The 12661-nt window shown below is 38.3% G+C and overlaps 1 protein-coding gene across 8 annotated transcripts in view; it reads left to right on the forward strand.

Moving 5' to 3' along the window:
• GTDC1 (glycosyltransferase like domain containing 1) overlaps positions 1-12661 on the forward strand; it is a 186520-nt gene that overhangs the window by 27589 nt on the left and 146270 nt on the right. The window contains exon 1 of one of the 8 annotated variants that reach the window (XM_050976901.1): positions 8249-8443. The exons of the other annotated variants lie outside the window; for them this stretch is intronic. The gene's annotated coding sequence lies outside the window, so the exon portion shown is untranslated. Of the gene's footprint in view, positions 1-8248; positions 8444-12661 lie in introns of those variants that run through there. 8 annotated transcript variants of the gene reach the window in all.

Consider the following 12661-nt stretch of genomic DNA (forward strand, 5'->3'; position numbering starts at 1 on the left):
TTTGAATAATTATGCTTTACATACTTTTTTCAGTCCCAAAATACCTGTTGTTTTAGTGCCATCAATGCATAAACTCATAGTGGATAAATTATAAGGTGATTTTGTTTTTAATCAGTCATTGAGGAAAATGTTTTAATAATTTTAAAAAGTTAAGTAGTGTATGTAAAAAGTTGCTGACTTGCACTTTTTTCTTGTTTTATAAAGCATCAACGTTTTTGTCAAAAAATTGTGTGCTAAGTAACAGGTGAACACTACTGGAGGGATGGAGCATCTCTCGTACAAGGAAAGGCTGACAGAATTAGTATTTTTCAGCCTGGAAAAGAGAAACTCCAGTGTGATATAACTGAGAACTTGCAGCACCTAAGGGGAACCTACAGAATAGAGAGAGACTTATTTATATGGTCATGGAGTGACCAAGGGGGAATGGATTCACACTGATAGGGGACAGAGTGAGATGGGATATTGGGAAGGAATTCCTGTGAGGGTGAGGAGACCCTGGCACAGAGACCCCAGAGAAGCTGTGGTTGCTCCATGCCTGGAAGTGTCCAAGGCCAGGTTGGACAGGGCTTGGAGCAACCAAGGTAGTGAGAGGTGTCCCTGCCCATGGCAGGGGGTGGGACTGGGTGAGATATAAGGTCCCTTCCAACCCAAACCACTCTATGACTTTGTCTCTTAGTGAATAATATACAATGACTGTTCGCAAGTAACATACATTTTGTAGCTGCTGCTTCTTCCAAAGCAACATCTTTCAGAAGGTTCAGTGTGTTCTCTTTGAATATAAAGCAGTTTGGTAACACTGGAAATGCTTTAGAGAACAGCAGAGAGTTGTTATATTGAAAGACTTGAAGAGGCAATACATTAGGCTAAAAGCAGTGGCAGTACCTGCAGAGCTCACTGTACGTGCCCTTAAGCTAAAGATAATAATTAGTTGCTTGTATTCCCCTGCAAACCTGCCCAAGTGTTGATGTTTATGAATTGCAAAGATCACCAGCTTGGGCTCTGAGCTGCCAGAATTGTTTATGCCCTTTCAATTTTTAATGTACCTGTAAGATGCTTTGATGAGGGCATTTAATCCAAAGGGATTTGCATGCCATAATCATACCTCTGGTGATTCCAGCACAAAAGTGAGGGTAGTTCTTCAAAATATTGTGAGTGCTAACTTCCACTTCAGTATTAATAATGAACATTAAGAACATCTCTGAGAAAATCTTCATATTTTGTTGGCCAAACAGGATTTGGTTGCTTGTGGGATGATGGTCATTAAAAGTGGTGAAGTATCTGCTGTTGGGTAGCCTGAGGAGTGAGAAGTTGCTCACAGCTTGGGGATACCTGCTTTGCTAATTAGTTCATACACATTCAGCTCAGGCAATTTGCACTTCAGTCAAAAGGAAATATTTGACTAGAATCGACTTTTCCCCGTCATTCTAGTACAGTGGGTGCTGCTGCTGTCTTCCATAAAACCACAGGTGTAAGAACTTTGATTTAAATAAAATGTAAATGATAATAGCAAGTTTACACAGGATAGGAGTAGTTTTTTGTGTGTAAAATTTGTAATCCATTTAAAAATATATAATGTGTGTACATATATATATTTAATTTTTACCCTGTGTATTTTAAAGCACGTGTATGCAGGCTCCTTAAAGTTTTACCATTTTGTTATTTCAGAAGTGTCAATGTTTCATTGCATATTCCTGTAAATACAGCAAAACTAGTAAAAAATAAGAAAAAATAGATCTGAGTCTGCTTGTGCCAAATATTCCATGTTTGATGGAGATGTGGTGAGCTGTTGGGTGACCTTGGATTAGCTGAATTTGAGGGGAAAGAAGTAAAATTGTATTTTCTTTTTTCAACTGGAAGATGTTGTTAACATGAAGTCTTAATATGAAGCTCCTTGAATTACAAGGTTTGACTTCTGCTTAGCAAAAGAACAATAACTTTCCACTTGGGGATGGAAGAAAATAACATAATTATTAATATTAATAACAATTATTTTGCCATCACAGAATTATAAAATTATTTGGGTTGGAAGGAGCCTTAAAGACCCTCTAGTTGGTTTTAATAAGTTTAAATAAAACATTATGAAAAAAAAGAGATCATGTGAGTATATATTACCTGAACCATTCTTAAGCCAATTTAAATCTGAGCTATCTCCACTGAAGGATAAGAGTGGGAGGAGTTTTTCACCAGGCAAGGCAAAATATCAGAATTACAAATTACAGCTGGGCTGAGGAGATGCAGCTAATTCCTGAGCTGCAGAGCAGGTCTCTATAAGCTGTGGTAAGGCTATCCTCAATATAAATACAGCTGGTTGTATTTTGGTATAGTTCCATTAGTTGTCATGGCTCTGTTTAGGAGATCCCATTGTGCCAGGGTGGGACAGTGCTGGTGGCTTCATGTGGAGTGTGACTATAAAGCTGGGACACATTTGGAACATTTATGTACATCATCTTTTCTAAAACATGCATATGCATATAGTACTTGTTTATAAGCATCAATTAGGTAACAAAGAGTATTATTATGCAATGGCTATTATATAATATATCAAAATATATAATATAGATTATTCCATGTGAGCCCTGTCCTGAGAGCTCACATGTGGGTAGGTGCAGCTCGAGGGAGGCTGGCAGAAGCAGACCTGGTGTATTTTTTAGAAGCCTTTGGTTAACAGCAGCCCTGTTTCAGCCATGTGCTTTTCTGGAAAACAGCCTTTTCTTAGAAAATTTTAAGCTAAGTGGCATTTTACCTTCAGTTCTGTAGCAGATAAGAATTTTTAGATTGCAAGAGATAACGTATCATGTATTGGTAACCTCTATCATTTTCTCAGTAAGTCTCCTTTAGCAGGTTTTTCAAAGCTTTAGTTATGATCCATTAATGTAAAATGAATTAATTTAACCTCAGATATTTCTCAAATGATAGTGTGAGCAGAATCTCTCATCCTGGACTTTCTTCCACTACTTACCTGTTTCTGGTTCTTCAGATAAAATAAAGTTACTCCTCTGCTCTAACAACTCTACAGAATCCACACCTTGTTTTTTAATTACCTGTTTTAAAATATAGCTACTTATTTTCTGAACACTTAAACACAGGGCAACAAAGTGATTTAATTGTAAAATGCAGCCCTATCTGATACCTTATATTTATTTTACTGATCATTTAATGTAGGTGCTGCTGGGATAATTTGCTAGGTTGGTGAAAACCGAAGGATCTCTGTCACAAAAAAAACCAAAACATCTTTTTGCAGCAAAAAATTAGTACATAAAGTTATTTGGAACATTCTGGCAAAAAAATTGCATTACTGATGTAATTTAATTGAAATTATATGTACAATCCCAGTAATCTTTAGGCAGAAATAAATAAAATCTACAAGTAAAGAGGTGTACACTTGCAAAATATAAATTTTGTGAACATAACTGGTGCATTGAAGAACCTGAACAGCAGTTGTCAGAATTCTGTAAGAAAATGATTCCTCAGAGTTGTGAAACATGAAGAGAAGCACTTGTGGAGTCCCACCTAAACCTTGTAAACAGGGCATTTTTTTCCTTCTGCAAGAGGTAAGCAGTTGCTGCAGAGTGTTACTAGTTCTGTGATAGTTGATTCATCCCTTTGCTATGCAAATTTTAAGTATACAAGGACTCAGTACTTTTATTTAAGAAATATGCCTGCAGGCTGTATTGGTAGGCTTTAGGGAGATATCTGGTTTGGTGTGAAATAAATAGTTGTTCAAAGATCACATGAATTTATGTCTTAGAAGATGAAAAGTGATGCTGTGAGCGTTTTGAGAACATCCCCCCCTGTACCCAGCACGTGTGCTCGCCCCTTGGTTTTGGTTTTTCAAAGAAACCTCACCAACCTCTTGGAAAATCAGAGCAGCAGTGTGGCACCTTAGAAATGCAAAAATTAGGGCTTGAATTTGAGACACCCCAAGCTCTGGGGGTTTGATCCTTGGAGTAAATCCTCACTGGTCCAGGTCAAAGGAGTAGTTGCCTTTGCTCCAGCTTCTGTCTTCAGCCCATTTGAGGGCTCAGCTTTTAATGAAGTGATTTAAATGCAGTATTTCAGGTTTATGTGCTAGTTGTAGGCATCCAAGTCTGCATATTTTGAGTAAAACAGGAGGAAAAATAAACAAACCTGAAAGCATTTGAATAGGAGTCAGCTTTGGTATTTACAGTTGGTGTTGAAGATCTGTCTTGCTAAGGAGAGCAAAGCATTTACTTAAAAGCTATTTGCTTCCTAATATGAGCCACATTTTAATACACAATTACAAAGTTATAATACAAATTTAATAAAAATTAGGTTGTAAACCAGCTATTTGATTAAGCCCAGCCCCTTTTTATTCTGTTACTGTCAAATATTTTAGTCAACTTCTCCCTACAGTGTGAAATTCACTCTTGGTGCAGTTTCGCTATCCTTTCTCTCACCCTTCTTTCTGAAGTAATTTCTTTTCTGCTGCAGAGGAACAGCATGTTTGGGAAATACTTATTTATTTTCTTTTAATAACTTTATCTTCATTTATGTAACTGTAGTGAGGACTTTTATGCCTTAATGATCTAAATGAAAGAAATTAACTTGCTTGTTACCTTTTAGTATAGATGACTGCTACTTCTGACTTAAAATGTAAATCAGCCCAGAAATGTAAATGCCTGAACTTGTTTATTGTGTGCATGCTCAGGTAATAGTCACTGAAATTAAAAATTCTGATGCTTGTCTACATGAAAAAGTCATTACAGTGATTTAAAGAGTTGATGGAAATAAATTGCTCTTTTCTAGGTGAGGTGGCAGCAGCCCTTCCTCATGTGCTTCCTTTTGTCTCCTCTTCCCTACCTCCCCCAAATGCACTTCCTCATCTTAACTTGGTCATTTTTAATTCTGTCCTATTGTTTCCAGTGAGAGGGATTAGTAAAGATAAATTTTAGCTTTCCTAGCATTAACTTTAGCTTATATCTGTCACACGTTTCCTAGCTAAACTAAATACTGCTTTTTTTTCCCTGTTCTGTTACACTCCATTTGAAAGAACCAGTCTTCCTAGAGTTGGGTACTGGGTTTTTAATGAAAAATTATTCATAAGTGTATATTTTCATAAGTTTGATTTATTTTTTTATGCTCCTAGCCTTTCCTGATTGTCAGTGGCCATGGGAATGGTGTGGAGCTGAGGGCCCCCGTGTCTGGTGTTGCTTGGTGGAGGTACAGCTGCCAACCCAATGGCCTGAATGACCTCACCTGGCTGCTGGGAACTTCCAGATAGTGCCAATTAGGCATGGAAGCAATTAAAATAATGTACTTGGCACTGGTGAGGCCACATTTCAAACACTGTGTTCAGTTTTGGGCCCCTCATGACAAGGACATTGAGGGCCTGGAGTGTGTCCAGAGGGAAGGAGTAGAGCTGGGGAAGAGTCAGGGGCACAAGTCTGATGAGGAGCAGCTGGGGGGCTCAGTGTGGACAAAAGTCATAAATTGGTTGGACACACTTTTCACCAGCTTTTATTAAAAAAAAAAAAAAAAAATATTGACATGGAAATGCATCACCAAACAATATGAAGTAAATTTAGCCTGTGTGTCCTGGCCAGTCAGGATCTGTGTTACTGTATTTTTCTGTTCCCAAAAAGGCAGTATGTTTATTATTTGTAGAGAGGAAGAAAATGGTATTTTATAGAAAGCTGCCTGTCTGCATCATGGCCTGTACATGTGTGAGAGCTGATGTTTTCTGCTGTTGCTTTAGGTACAGATTTTTCCATAGCACCTGCATGCTCAATTTGCTTTCCCGCCTTCTGGTTTTACCCGTTCCGACAAAGAGTACACAAATACTTGTTAAAATAGAAATTAGCACAATATTTAGGGGTGTTTTTTATTTCTGAATTTGACAAAATTGCTACATATTTACATATTCACTTTTTCTTAGGTAATGATTTCCTCCTGTGTGTTGGTAATGCTCTTACAGCGACAGTGCTTTGAACTGTCACTTCATCCCACTTGAAGTTAATTACTCAAAAATGGGAGGGGGGGTTTATATATTTTTTTTAACCAGTTTCCTATCAAGCATCTCCCTCTGCTGAGGATGTCACTGTGAGGTAGGAATAACTGCAGGAAAGTGAAGAGCAGAGCAGTTGAGCCTTTGATCATGTGGAAGCGTGAGCGTGTGTCGGAGTTCGCGGTGGCGCGTCCCCACCGGCTGCTCGAGGCTTACGCTGCCGTGTTCACGGGGTCCCTGGCTTGGGGAGATTTGGGAAGTCCTTAGCAGGCTTGGCAGTAAAACCCAAATATCCTCTCAAGCCCCAGAGTGCTTTAAGTCTTTGCTCAGACTGCTTAGTAGGCACAGAAGGAGGGAGATAATATATTTTTAGCTTTCAAATTCAAAGAAACCTTTCAGTAAAGGAATTCTTGACAATTTTAAATGCTCTGTTCTTGCTGTGTTTGTACCAGATGATGAGGAATGGGGTGGTTTTGATTTTTTTTTTCTTTTGGAGTGGAGGAAAACCTATCCTCTTTAATTTATATTGTGGCAGTTTAAAGCATCAAATGGCATACTCTGTATTTCCTGTTCTCTGTAGTTTCTTTGAAAGAATTAGAAAAACAGGCCTCTTATCCTGTGGTGGTGTGAGTAGGACACAGAATATACAAGAATTTAGATACCAGAAGGTTGCTTTCAAAATAATTGCAGTGGATGATCTGATTTTTGTGATTTCATAACTCGTTACCTGCAAAGTCATAGAGGTTGTCATGTGAGGATTTTTCCTGCTATTGGGGGTAATGGAACACAAAACTTGAAACAGCTTTTATATATATATATATATATATATATATATAATTTTTAAATTTTTTTTTTAAAAGAGAAAATAAGTGTCACAGCTCAAGAGAGAAATCTATAATGTGAAAGTACATGGGATCGTAGGGTAATTCAGATTGGGATAGTTCTTTGGAGGCCACCTAGCTAAACCTCCTGCTCAGGCCAGATTTGGCTGAGAGCCTTTGATACCTAAATCCAAGAGTATGTCATCATGGAGTACTTGAGTATTGCATGATCTCTCTGGAGTGTCTGCATTTCATCTTGTGCAGCTTTCTAGTTCACATTGAGGGATCTGACCAACAAGGCTGCATTTATATTCTTTACATTTTAAAATGTGCCTTATGAAGGCTTCAGGTGATTTTTTTTTTCCTTAAAAATTGAATCCTGTGTGATCAGAATCCAGGCCAGTACAGAGTGAAGCAAATATCTCCTTGGACTATGTTCTGGCATTATATGTAGAATAGAGAAGTATTTATATTTTGCCTTGGTGCCAACAATGCCTTCCTTGCAGACTTTTTTTTTTCTGTAAAGATTTATTAAGTTTAATAGTAACTATGACATACTTGTAAGTGTCTCCATTCTGCAGAGAATTGAAAGAGGTCTTTTTTTCTATTGGCATTTGAAAAGCAGAAAAAAAGTGTCTACTACAACAGAATTTTATTAATGAATGATTTACACTGGTTCCAGCTGTGACCATGTGATTAGTCCTTCACTGAGCAACAATGGGTATTTTCTTTCTGCTTTTATTTAATTTCCAAGAATGTGTCATCTGTTACGTTAACTGCTGCCAGTATACCCCCTATAAACTGGTATTTTTTATTTCCCTGAAGCATAAGATGAATACCCACCCATATCCTTCTGGAACTAGAGTTTAAAATGAATTGGGAATTTTATTGACTATATCTGATTCAGCAAGCCAAAATCATAAAAGTTAAAATATTTATTAAATGCGCTAGACTGTAAGATGCCTTGCTCCCTGGTAGTGCAAAAGATAGATATTTTCACTTTTAAAATTCTATCTTAATATTTTATTACAGCAATACAACGTGTTATAGAGGTGGACAAGCCTGCAGATTGAAATGTGGATAGTCCAGATTGTTCCTTTCCCTCGACCATATGGTGTAGTTCTAAAAGCCTTTTGTACGCTGTCTGTTCAGTTAATTGTAAACTCTGTCTTTAACGTACCTTAAAAATGAGATATATGTGAACTAAAAGTCAGCATATCCTCTGGTAAGTAAAGTTTGCTCAAATAAATCTAAATTCACAGTCCTGGTCTCTTGGTAGATTTTCTTTCTGGGTGAATTTGAAAGTCTTTTGCTGTTTCTTGGTAACGAATGTGAAGCCTGTGTGTGTGGAGAGACAGGTTTTTCCATTTCCTCCCCAGGAAGGGGGGGAGATTTGAGGGTATAATGAACATTTCATAATATTTTTGCTTGGCAGACAGCTCTGCCAGTGGGTGATGTGCAGGAACATCGAAGATTTCTGACAGATGGATGGTAGGACTGCTAATACACCTACACACTCTTCAGCGTCTGATGTTCCCGGTGTTGCTCTGATGCCCAAGAACCTCGTGCTCAAGCTTTGGTCTGGTGGTGCCCAGTGAGGGGCTTCAGAAGAGCAGAACCAAGTTTCACTTGAGATTTTCATACGCCACAGAGAGGGGTAATTTATTTTATTCCTCACAGAGCATTTATTATGGAGGCAAATGGGTTTTTATCGTATTAAAGAGTTAAAAAATTAATTGTTAGAAAGTTTCAAAAGCAATTTTATCTTCTATTCTTTCACCATAAACTATTTGGGAAAAGTGACTGTGTAGAATGCAGATAGGGTTGATATATCTAAAGGGGAGAACACAAAAGAGGAGGAGTCCCACTGAAACTAATTTGCTGTGGGTTCTAACCTGATTTTAAGCATTGGAGAGTGTTTGCTCTGTGGCAGTTTCTGTGTGGCTTTGGAGATAGGAATTCACCAAAATTTAAAAAAAGGGAAAAGCTGAAACATTGGGAATCAAGCAAGAAGTGAGTGACAGTAGTGGAGAATGAAATTAATGTGCTGAGAGGCCTCTCATAATGAGACTTACTGATCTCTGCTGCATATCTGAAGTTTTTGCAGGATTTCAGATTGTTCTCTCAGTGGCTGATTGCAGAGGAATTGGTAACCTTAGTGGGTATTAAAAAGAAAAAATGCAACTTTTTGTGCCTACAGAGGTTAAATAATGTGTGACTTTTGTGCATGCAGAATGGAGAAAATTTTAGCAAGTCATCTCAAAACAGTAACAAATAGCATATTTATTTCTATGCTTGCTCTGAAACAATGTAAAAATTGTGAGTTTAAATAATATGCTGATAACTAAACAGCAGAAAACTGTTGGAAAATTGTAATTTTTCTTGAACTGGTTTTTCATACTCCTAGACCTAGAGAATCACAGAATGGTTTGGTTTGGAAGATAGATGCTGTTTCAGCCCCCTGCCATGGGCAGGGACACCTCCCACTATCCCAGGGGGCTCTAAGGCCTTGGACACTTCCAGGGATGCAGGGGCAGCCACAGCTTCTCTGGCCCTTGCCAGGGCCTCCTCACCTTCCCAGGGAGGGATTCCTTCCCAGTATCCCATCTAACCCTGACTTCTGTCCATGTGAAGCCATTCCCCCGTGTCCTGTCCCTCCATCCCTTGTCCCCAGTCCCTCTCCAGCTCTCTTGGAGCCCCTTCCAGTGCTTAAAGGGGCTCTGAGCTCCCTCCTGAGCCTTTTCCTCCCAAGGTTTAACACCCCCAGCTCTCTCACAATAAAATACTTTGTATGGCGGGTTCTTCTGAAAGGTCGCCTTTATGGGGTGATTAAAAAGGAGTAGATGGGGTTTGTGTGCTGCAGAGGCAGATGCAGATCCTGCTCAGCTGCAGTGTGTCTGGGAGGATCCTGTATCCATTGACCAGCAAACCCCATGAACAAGTAGCATTTGGTGCTTTTCTGGCTGTAGCATGAAATAAGTGGGAGCAAGAAAGCGTCTGTGGGCAGAGCTTCTGCGTCTTGCAATTCAAGTAGTTCAGAAGCTTTAAAGTGCAAGAAATCACATGTAATGCTTAAAGTATCCAGCTGTAATTTTGAGAGCTGAAGGAGAAAACAGTGGCTGAACATTTATTGCAGCCTCCATATGATGAGAACAAGTTCTCAGAGCCTGCAAGATGCTGCTTGCAGTGTGTATGAATAACAGAGCTACCTATTTTTACTGTGCACTGGTGAGTGTAGGCTCACTTCATTAGAGCAAGCAGTACAAACAAGATGTGCTAGCTTGTGTGGTTAAAAAAAAAGGTCTAATTTAACTTTTCATGCTGATTCTAAAATAAGAGAAATCAAGTCATAGAAAAATCATATGACTTCAAAAACATTTTACAGTTGTTTTGTAAAAAAATAATCTTTTTTCAACTTGTATTTTAATATAAGTTTCTATAACTTCAGTTGTCTCCATGTCCATTCAGAAACATTTATTGTGCTACCTTAGTTTACAAAACATCAGAGATGGCCCCTTTTATAGAGGACAGATTTGTATTAAATTTGTAGAAATAGACAGGGAAGTGTAACTGGCAATTAGACATGGAAAATAAAGGAAGAGAACTGTGAAGCTTTTGCTTCTGAAACACTGAAGAAATGACTGTATTCAAACTGGAGGTTTTCTAATGAGGAATATGGCAGAATGGACAAAGAGAAGAGTGTTTGATTTTGTGGACTGTCAGATGGAGGATATATTCATACACAGGCTGAAAGTGAGACTAGTTTGAGACAGGAAAAATGTGACCCATCTAGGTAGTAGTTGATGTGCTGTTTGTAAGTAAATCCTCTGTTTTATCATTAAAAAACAGTTAAGAAAAAGGTGATGCAGGACTAAGGAAAGGAAAGTGCAACATGAAGTAATGAGAAAAGAAGATAAGAGAATAGGGCAAAACTTAGAAATTGTAAGTGACAAGAGGAAATCAGGAATTCAGTTTTTTGAGAAACAATTCATATGGTTTCAAGAAGTGTGGATTTTCCTTTTGAAGATGAAATTCATCAGCTATCCAGATGAAGAGGATACAATTTTGTCTCATTTTCATAATGAGATAATGGAAGTACAATCTGGATAAAAGATGTATTTATATTTTCTTAGAAGGGATGATGCTAATGATAAATTAATTCTGTTTTTCAGAATATTTTTCTCATGTGTGGCAGAGTGTCAAGTTAAGTCCTGCTGGTTTGAAAGAGAATGTATATTGTGGTGGTTGGGAGTCAGGACATGCAAGTCACTGCTCCTTTCTTCTGCACTTGGTTTTACTATAAAACTGCTGTAAAACTACTGTTGGGAAATGGTGCAAATCACAATTTTTAATTCAGGTTTTCTCATCTGTAAAGCAGAGATAACAATACCTACCTACCTCACAGGAGTGTTGTGAGGTTTAATTAATGTTTGTTAAGCTCTTCAGCATTTTTGGATAAAAGCAGATAAATTAAACCTCTTGTTGTTAATAATGGGAAAACCCCAGGCAGAAGGTGTAGTATGATTTTGGGGTTGGGGGGGTGGTTAGAATAATTACAGTTTGTTGTTTCAAGCATATTTATACAGAACAATTGACAATGTTTGGTTAGAAGTTATATTATTAGTTCTGTGTAAGAGTCCAAGCTTTTTCTTACAAATTGCTAGTAATTTGAGCTTGTACGCAGTGTTTTGTTTTGTTTTAGAATCCTAATATGGTTGAGGTTGTGAGGGACCTTAAAAGTGATGTAGTTTCAACCCCCTGCCACAGGCAGGGACACCTTCCACTACCCCATTTTGCTCCAAGCTTCAACCCCCTGCCACAGGCAGGGACACCTTCCACTATCCCACTTTGCTCCAAGCCCCATCCAAGCTGGCCGTGAACACTTCAAGGCTTGGGACATATTAATGCAGATTAGGACTCCTCTGGCTATGCAAAGTAGAATAAATAATCTATATTCCATTTTTGCTTCCACTGTAAGGTAAATGCCTTATAGTCTGGCTCTATATATACACAAAACCAAACCAAGTATTTCTCTGTCATGAAAGTCAAGGTTTCTAGGACTGAAGTGTAGTATTTAGAGGCTGTGGGCTTTGGAATAACAAGTCAGTAGTCAGAAACACATGAAGTTCTGTGTATGCATGAATGTGTCTCTGCAGTACAATTTAAGCAACCCTGTAATATGGTCAGGAGGCAATTTTTTGAAAAAAATCATTGACAAAAGTAATTGAGTGAAATAGTGGTGAGTGATAAGAAAATCAGTGGGGGATTAACCTTGCTAAAGCTTGTTTCTGAAGCTTTTTTTCCCTATTCAGATAGGATATAGTCAAAGTAACCATTCTAGTTACAGTCAAAGGAAACGCTGTGTGTATTCCCCAGCACATTTCTTAGAATCCACTGTGCCTGTAGACTCCAACTTTACAAACGTAGTGGTGTGTCAGCAACATCCCAGGTGTCATTATAAATGCCAGCAGTATGTAAGTGGTATTTGTAAATAAGCCCGAACAAGTGAAATGGTCTGTGTTAGTCAACCATTCTGCACCTTGGATACATTGAAGGCTGATGCTTGGTTGAGTAGCTAAACTAAATATCAAGTGGTGTTACACAGCTTGAAAAGAAACTCAGCTCTAAAGAGAAAAAGCAGACTTTTTTCTTTCTAAGTCATTCTGTTAATGCCCAAGAAGATGTTTCCGTGAGTGCTAAGAAACCAACTGTCTATAGACTCTAGGAAAAATGGTTTATGGATCTCTCTTGCCCATGCTCATTCAGAGCTTCAATGGGGAGGCAGAGTGCTGCAGCTCTGAAGAGTAGCTTGAATCATCTTGCATGAATATTGCTCTCTCCAAGGATATTGGCATGCAAAACAGATTCTGTTCAT

This window comes from Serinus canaria, chromosome 7 (assembly GCF_022539315.1).
Source record: "Serinus canaria isolate serCan28SL12 chromosome 7, serCan2020, whole genome shotgun sequence".
Classification (NCBI taxonomy): Eukaryota; Metazoa; Chordata; class Aves; order Passeriformes; family Fringillidae; genus Serinus; species Serinus canaria.